General features: G+C 43.1%; 1 non-coding gene across 1 annotated transcript; it reads left to right on the forward strand.

Annotated features, from left to right (window-relative positions):
* Positions 1-1,126: 1,126 nt before the first annotated feature.
* Positions 1,127-1,264, forward strand: LOC114811817. Its single transcript, XR_003759513.1, has one exon. It is a non-coding gene; the product is annotated as a small nucleolar RNA SNORA7 (small nucleolar RNA).
* The last annotated feature ends 7,903 nt before the right edge of the window (positions 1,265-9,167 follow it).

Consider the following 9,167-nt stretch of genomic DNA (forward strand, 5'->3'; position numbering starts at 1 on the left):
CAGAGAAGTTAAGCGACTTGCCCAAGGTCACACAGCAGACAAACGGCAGAGCCGGGATCAGAACCCGTGTCCTCTGACTCCCAGGCCCATGCTCTTTCCACTAAGCTAAGCTGCTTCCCAACAAATATCAGCCCTAAAAGTCCCTGAGGAAATCAATCGATTTCTTCGTAAATTAATGCTCTCACCTGTAAAATGGGGATTAAATACCTTCTTCCCTCCACCAAGGACTGTGAGTCCCATGTGGGTCAGGGACTATGCCTGGCCTGATTGTCTTGTATCTATCTCAGCATTTAGTTCAGTGCTTAGTATATAATAAGCCCTCAACAAATGCCAGAGTTATTATCATTACCATTATGGACTGGAGCAGTAGAAGAATTCTGTTCATATCAACCTCAAATGCAGTTAGGGAAAACCATAGTCAAACTGGTTACTATAAAGTTCAGTCTTTTGCAGAGTTCATTTTCTTTAGCTTTATATACAGTACATGCGTGAACATGTCACAGGGTTGCCATCTTTTAGGAAGCAGCGTGGTCTAGTGGAAAGAGCACGGGCTTAGGAGTCAAAGGTCGTGAGATCTAATCCCAGCTCCACCACTTATCAGCTGTGTGACTTTGGGCAAGTCACTTAACTTCTCTGGGCTTCAGTTATCTCATCTGTAAAATGGGGATTAAGACTGTGAGCCCCAAGTGGAACAACCTGATCACCTTGTATCTCCCCCAGCGCTTAGAACACTGCTTGGCATAAAGTAAGTGCTTAACAAATACCAACATTATTATTATTATTATTATCTTCAGGGTCCACCCTGGGGTATGAATCGCACTATTTGGGAAGAGTTATAATCACAGATGGCTTGATGCTGTATGTCTCAACAGTGGCTGGCTCAAATTAATCTGTTTTCCTACTGAATCTGCTTTTAACACTGCTGGTCTGCTTCTTGCTGGGCTCCTGGCAGTGGTGAGAGCTTCGGGAAGGCCAGCAAAACATTCAGTGGGAGCTGTAGGAAGAGGAGCTGCTCCACGAACGTGGCTACAAATCTGTGCCTAATTTCCTCCTGTAACTTCTTTCCCACTGCTTAGCACAGCCCTCTGCACCCAGTAAGCATTTAATAAAGGCTATTATTCCTACTATTCTCTCAGGGTCACACCTGGAGAGTTTCCAGTACTCTCCCACTTATGACTGCAGGAGGGAGAGTCAAGCAGAGGCATTTCAATTCCATTTCTAGCTTGGGCAGTGGCTGGTAAGTGGAAGGCAATCTGCTTCAAGTCAAAACTCATCCATGCTGGGCAGCAGCAGCATGGGAGAGAGTTAAGGGCGGAGACTTGTTTATTGCATGGATGGAGGGAATTGTAAACCACTTTCGTATTTTTACCAAGAAAACTCTGTGGATATGCTACCAGAACAGCTGCAGAAAGAAGTGGGTCGTTCTGGGAGAGATGTGTCTATGTCGTTGCTGTGGATCGGACACGGCTCGACAGCATAAGACAACAAGAATTATTCCTACTCTCCTAATTCTACCAGCAACAGCAGTTTTTATTCTGCTCCTTCAACAGCTGCTACTCTATCTCCCTGCTGATGGTCATCTTCTCTGTCCTCTTATTCCTTTGTGTCTGGCCCATGTCCTGATTCTCTAAGCTTGGGCAGAATATAAGCAATTTCCTTTAGCTTATAGGGACTCCCACCAGCTTTATCAATCTTTGCAGCTCTATGCATCAGCTGCTACTCTCCAGTTTACACTCCAGTCATCTTGCACCTATACCTTGCTCTTGACTGTCCCACCTCTTACCCCTAGTCTCATTTTTCCCCTGGCCTGGAACTTCCTCCCTCCCCCACTTTCACTCTGTCCCTCTCCTACTCTTTGTCTCTCCCTCTCTAGGTGGGAGCCGAGAGTCAGGAGCTATGGCTGGGATTTGTGGAGAGAACTGAGGAGTCAGCCAGGTTGTGGGGGTGGAGTTGGGAGTGACGGCGTTAGCGGCGATAACCAGGGCTAATGGAGGGGAGGCACATTGGGCCTGGCTGCTAGAGATGCTCTTGATCTGCTCTCTGCTTCCGGCCTGGTAGGAGCACAGAGCCAAGCGTCCTTTTGTGGAAGGAGATGAGTGTAGTGGGGAGATGGGTTCCATGAAGTGGGATTTTTCAGGCGGTATGGGAACAAGGCAGATGATCAAGTGATCTAAATGTTGATTGAAGACACCGGCAGAGACTCAAGTTTTGGCTGAGTGGAAGAAACCACTTCCATATCTTTACCAAGAAAAACTCTATGGATACACAAACCAGAATGACCTTGTGCCCCAGGTTTCTCTCTGTACTCAGCTGGGAAGCAGCACTGAATTCTGAGTCCCGTGCTAGGAGGAGTTGAGTTTGGTGGAGCGACGTGATCTGTGGAAAGGGGTTTTTCGGGCAGCGTGGGACCAAATACCGCTCGCTCCAGGTCTGCTCTCCACACCCGTTAGAGAAGGAAATGAGCGTGGAGGAATGACAGGGCTGGGGAAGAATACTGATTATGATTTTGGAGAAACATTCTCTCTATTTCCTCTCCCAATCTCTGTAGATCCCACTATGATTCCACTTCACTGGAAAATCAACTGTTTTTTTTTTAAAAAAAAGCCTTTCAATGACAGCATCACAAAGGACAAAACAAAAGAAAGGTAAAAGCAACAAACATGAAACTTCATTAAAGTGATGGCATGGCTGCCATTGCCATTTTATTTTCCACTCTCATTTTTGCATCATTGTGGGAAGTGGTGGCTCAATAGTCAGATTGGCATATGTGTCCACTAAATCAGTTCCTGTCTGGGGAAACCAATCAGAGGAAAGGGCCTTCAGCCATACTCAGCATGGGGGAATAGAGGGGCAGATCTTGGCGCTCAGCACTTTGGCAACTGATTTCTCTGGAAATTAGCAGGAAATATCACCGCCACATCCAGGTTAGTAGTGGGAGGATGAGTGGAAACTAAGAGGTGCAATGTCCCCTTAAACTCCTTTCATGTGGATTTTAATAAGGCTTCAGCAGATGTAAACTCTAAACACTAGAGCAGACAGATTTTGGGGCTCAGACCCCAGGTGCTCCAGAAACCACTGGAAAATATCACCACGGCTGCTGGTTTTGTTTTCCCATGCAGCCAGCCCACTTTCTCCAACCTGATCTCCTGTGAAACCTTTCGGCATTAGACTGTGCGACGTTGGACAAGTCATTTAACATCATTGTGCCTCATTCTCCTCAATTGTAAAATGGGGATTAACTACCTGCTCTCCCTCCAATTTAGCCCCATTTAGGATGGGGACTGTGCCAATCTCATTAACTTGCATCTATCCCACTGCTTAGAATGTGTTCAACACATAGTAAGTGTTTAACAAATACTATTAAAAAATCTGACAGTGGCACCACAGGGTGCTTGAAGGAATATTTAGGATGGTTGCCTTCCTTGACAACCATTCATTTAGGAAGAGATTATCTTCTAAAATCCCTAACTATTCCCACTAATAAGTAATTATGGACCTGCCTGTGAATGCAACCTAATAAGCTTTCTTGAACCCATTAGTATTTTTCTGCTTACACAATTTTCTGCCATAATAAGTTCCATATGTTTACCACCCACTTTGTGAAAATATTTTTCCTTCTGTTTATTTTAAACTTACCCATTTCGCACTTCAGTAGGAAGCTCTCCTGTGCTATAACAGAGAGGTTATGTCAATCAGTCAACAGTATTTATTGAGTGCTTACTGAGTAGAGGGCACTGTACTAAATGCTTGGAAAAATACAATATAAGACATTTGGTAGACAGTGTCCCTGCCTACAGTGAGCTGGCAGTCTAAAGGGGGAGACAGACATTAATAGAAATGAATAAATGACAGATATGTACACAAGTGCTCTGAAGCTGAGCAGATGAATAAAGGGAGCAAATCAGGGTAATGCAGAAGAGAGTGGGAGTTTTTAAAGAACTCCAAATAAGGAAAACTCACATTTTAGCATACTTTCCTTGCCCTACATCTGTGTCCATGCATCATGTTCCTTTCTACACAGAGTCAATTTGTATCCAGATAGACTTGTTGGGTGGACCATTCCCTGATTCTACAGCAGCAGCCTATCAAAAATGTGTTTCAGGAGTACTGAGTGGAGAAGAATTTGGTAAACCAGATTCTATGTTCATCCTCTTCACATCCTTTATGACTTTTAAAGACTTGAATGATACCTCTTCTCTGTGTTCATTTTTTAAGATTGATGAATATTGTACCCCCTCCATATGCTTGGTACAGTGTTCTGCAGACAGTAAGTGCTCAATAAATATGATTGATTAATTCTGTCCTCCTCCAGAAGCAATTTCATTGTACTCACTGATCAGTCAGTGTTATTTATTGAATGCCTACTCTGAAATCCCTCTATCCTACCACTACCTTCTCATTTGCTTCTTCTCCCACACACCTCTTCCCCGTAAATCTGTACTATTACCTCATAGAGACCTCTGATCTTTTGACCCTATCCAATTTTCTTGATTCATCATGCCTCACTTAGCCTCCATACCCAAACTACTTTCCCTTGATATCGAAATTGAAGCTCTCAACACCCTCTCTACTGAATTCAACTCACTCACTCCCCTATCCCTTCATCTATCTCCTACCACTAACCCATAGTCCTGGATCACCTTCATAATCCTTCACCTTCACAGCTGCAGAGTGCTGCTGGCGGAAATCTAAATATCAGACTGACTTCATCTGCTTTAAGTTTATCCTTGCATGCTTTAACTCTGCCTTCTTCTCTTCTCGGCAAAATTATTTCTCCACCCTTATCGACACCCATGCCCATCACCCTCACCAGATGTTCCAGATTTTCAACTCCCTCCTCAGGTCCTCTGTCCTCCTTATCCCTTGCCTCCGATGACCTGGCTATCTTCTTTATTAAGAAAATTGACACTCTCATGTGTGAGCTCCTGAATTTTTTTATTTATATTAATATCTGTCTCCCACCGACCTAGGCTGTAAATTAGTTATGGGCAGGAAATGTGTCTGTTTATTGTTGTAGTCTCCTAGTACAGTGCTCTGCACACAGTAAACACTAGATAAATATGATTGAATTAATGAATGAAAGAATACTAAGTACAAACGAGAGTACAAACTTCCTGTCCTCAAAGAGCTTACAATTTATCTGGGCACACATAATTTACATTCATAGAATTTACAATTTACATATATATTTATATATTTACATATAAATTTACAATTTATAAACAATGAAAGTTGAAGAAAGGACAGGGATATAAAAACTAATAGCACAATAGTACATAGAAGGATGAAATGGCTGAATAAATAGTTCGTAATACATATATCACTGGCAAAATCAGCTCTGAGAATTTGCTTTAGAGGAAGGATATGCAGTAGCACTATCTCATCAGTCAAGGCACTTATTTAAACCACAATAAACGTGCTTTTATTTCTTCTACTGAAATGATTTTCATATGTTTTCATAAACTTTGGCACATTTCTCTTTTTCACAGACTTTTAGGATCTGTTCACCATCCACTAGTGGACATTTTTATTCCAGGGTGAGCTAACCAGAGGGACCATAGTAAGTTGACATGAGAGATGAGAAGCAGAGTGGCTTAGTGGAAAGAGCACGGTGCTTGGGAGTCAGAGGTCATAGGTTCTAAGTCTGCCTCTGCCACTTCTCAGCTGTTTGATTTTGGGCAAGTCATTTAACTTCTCTGTGTCTCAGTTACCTCATCTGTAAAGTGGGAATTAAGGCTGTCAGCCCTATGTGGGACAATCTGATTACCTTGTAACTACCCCAGCTTTTAGAACAGTGCTTGGCACATAGTAAGTGCTTAACAAATACCAACATTTTTTTTTTAACAAATGCCATCATTATTATTATATTTAAGAAGTGAGGTTGATGGGATGTACGAATCAAATTTACTTTACCTTCTTTACCTTTTTCCTGTTTTTTTTTCATTTCCCAGTCTGTTACTCTGGCAGCATTCTATTAAACACCTATCTGTCTAAGCCACCTATCAGTGTGGGTTTCCAGGTTTTAAAAAATGGCATTAAGGGAAAGAGGCCCCCTCTCAGGGTCGCACCAGGAGAGTCTAGTAGAGGCATACACATTCCACTCCTACCTTGGACCATTCTTAGCTTGGGCAATGGCTAGTGAGTGTACGGTAATCTGCTACAAGTCAAAACTCACTTGTGCAGCAGCAGCATGGGAGAGAGTTGAAGGCAGAGACTCAAATTTACTGCGTGGAAGGAGGCGATGGTAAACCACTTCCATATTTTTACTAAGAAAACTCTATGGACACACTACTAGAGCAATTGGAGATGGAGGTGGGGTGTTCTGGGAGAGATCTTTCACTGGTATTGCTATGGGTTGGAGATGACTTGACAGCAAAGACTAGACAAGGGAAAGTGGATAATAAATTAACCCTTTGCTTCTGGGACTTTTTTTTTTAACAGATTAGGTAGTTGAGATCGAGGCTGGAGAGAACCTCAGATTTCAGCATGACTCTGGGAGTTTGAGGACCTGGATTTTAATTACTGTTCTGCAATGTAGTTGCTGTGTGACCTTGGGCAAGTTACTTCACTTCCCTGTGCCTCAGTTCCCTCACCTGCAAAATAGGGATTCAATACCTCTTCTCCCTTAGTACCTGTGAGCTCCATGTGGGATCTGATTATCTTGTATCTACCCACGCAAACCCTGTCCTCCCTCTGAAGACAGAACTGCTACCCTTCCTGTCTCACAAGCCAGAAACCTTGGCATTATCCTTGTCTCATCTGCCTCATTCAACCCACATAGTCAATCTGTCACCAAATCCTGTTGGCTCAATCTTCCCAACATTACTAAAAAATCCACCCTTTCCTCTCACTCCTTACTGCTAATGTTATTCAAAACACTTATCCTATCTTGCCATGATTACTGTATCAGCACTCCTTGCTGCCCACTGCCCTCCATGCTTCCTGTCTGTCCCCACTCCAGCCCATACTTAACTCTGCTGCCCGGATCATTTTTCTACAAAACCATTCAGTTCATGTTTCCCCACTCCCCAGAAACCTCTTCACCTCTGGATCAAGTAGAAACTCCTTACCGTAAGCTTTAAAATACTTAATCATCTTGCCCCGCCAAACTTCTCACTGATTTCCCACTACAACCCAGTCCACACACCCATTCCTCTAATCCCAACCTACTCACCATAACTTGATCATGACTATCTTTTGTTTGTGGTACTTGTTAAGTGCTTACTATGTGCCAGGCACCCTTCTAAGAGCTGGGGGAGATGCAGACTAATCAGGTTGGACATAGTCCATGTCCCGCATGGAGCATGCAGTATGAATCTCCATTTTACAGATGAGGTAACTGAGGCATAAAAAAATTAAGTGATTTGCCCCAAGACAAACAGCAGATTAGTGGCAGAACCTGGATTAGAGCCCAGGTTCTTCTGACTTCCAGGCCCGTGCTCTATCCACAAAGACATGCTGCTTCTCACCCTCACATCCTGCTTCTGGCCTGCAATGTTTTACCTCTTCATATCTGACAGATGATCACTCCCCAAGCTTCAAGACTTATTAAAAGCACATGTCCTCCAAGAAGCCTTCCGTGACTAAGCTCTCATTTCCTCTTCTCCCACTCCCTACTGCATCCTCCTTGTACTTGTATTTACCCTGTTTATTCACACCTTCCTCAGCCCCACAGCACTACTTACACATATCCATCTTTTATTTACTCAGTGTCTGTATCCTCCTCTACCTTGTAAACTTGTGGTGGAAAGGGAATGTGCCTACCAGCTCTGTTTTATTGTACTCTTACAAGTTCTTAGTATAGTTTTCTGCATGCAGCAAGCACTCAGTAAATATGATTGATGGATTGACGACTGATAATGTGCTTAACACATAGTTAAGCAGCATGGCTCAGTGGAAAGAGCCCGGGCTTGGGAGTCAGAGGTCATGGGTTCTACTTCCGGCTCTGCCTCTTGTCAGCTGTGTGACTTTGAGTAAGTCACTTAACTTCTCTGTAAACTGTAAGCCCGTCATTACACTGTAAGCCCGTCAAACTGCAGGGACTGTCTCTATCTGTTGCCGACTTGTTCATTCCAAGCACTTAGTACAGTGCTCTGCACATAGTAAGCGCTCAATAAATACTATTAAATGAATTCTCTGGGCCTCAGTTACCTCATCTAAAATGGGGATTAAAACTGTGAGCCCCACATGGGACAACCTGATCACCTTGTATCCCCCCAGCACTTAAAACAGTGCTTTGCACATAGTAAGCGCTTAACAAATGCCATCATTATTATTATTATTATTATCATAGTAAGCACTTAAATACCCATGGCTCAGTGGAAAGATCACGGGCTTGGGAGTCAGAGGTCATGGGTTCAAACCCCAGCTCTGCCACTTGTCAGCTGTGTGACTATGGGCAAGTCACTTAACTTCTCTGTGCCTCAGTGACCTCATCTGTAAAATGGGGATTAACTGTGAGCCTCACGTGGGACAACCTGATTACCCTGTATCTACCCCAGCGCTTAGAACAGTGCTCTGCACATAGTAAGCGCTTAACAAATACCAACATTATTATTATTATTACCAGAATTATAATTAATGATTATTATTCTAGGCACCATTTTCTGCAGCCGATTTGCAAATTCTAATTTAAGTTCATTTCACAATTGAGGACCTTCTTTTTTCTATCAGGTTACCAATTGGTGTGGAGAAGAGATGAAACTTTTTGTCTCCGATGACAAGAACTCTGCCCACAGAAGTGTCATTTTGAGTTTGAATGATCAGTTTTCAGTACATTACATCCAAGGAGTGGGTATTTTCTAGGACAGTTCACTGAAGTAGTAAAGAATTATGATATTGATTTTGGAAAACTATTCCAAAGGGATCATTTACACTTTCATCTAAAATTAAGCATTTTGTGGTTTCCCCAAAGACCCAGAAGATCACTTCATACAGAGTTGTCTTGCCTTTTGCTGTCGAGTTGTCTCCGACCTATAGCGATCCCGTGGACACATCTCTCCCAGAATGGCCCAACTCTATCTGCAATCATTCTGTCATGAATCCATAGAATTTTCTCGGTAAAAATGTGGAAGTGGTTGTTCTGTTGCTTCCTTCTGTGCAGTAAGCCTGAGTCTCCACCCTTGACTCTCTCCTATGCCACTGCCATCCAGCCCAAGTGGGTTTTG

Source organism: Ornithorhynchus anatinus, chromosome 4, assembly GCF_004115215.2.
Source record: "Ornithorhynchus anatinus isolate Pmale09 chromosome 4, mOrnAna1.pri.v4, whole genome shotgun sequence".
Lineage (NCBI taxonomy): Eukaryota > Metazoa > Chordata > Mammalia > Monotremata > Ornithorhynchidae > Ornithorhynchus > Ornithorhynchus anatinus.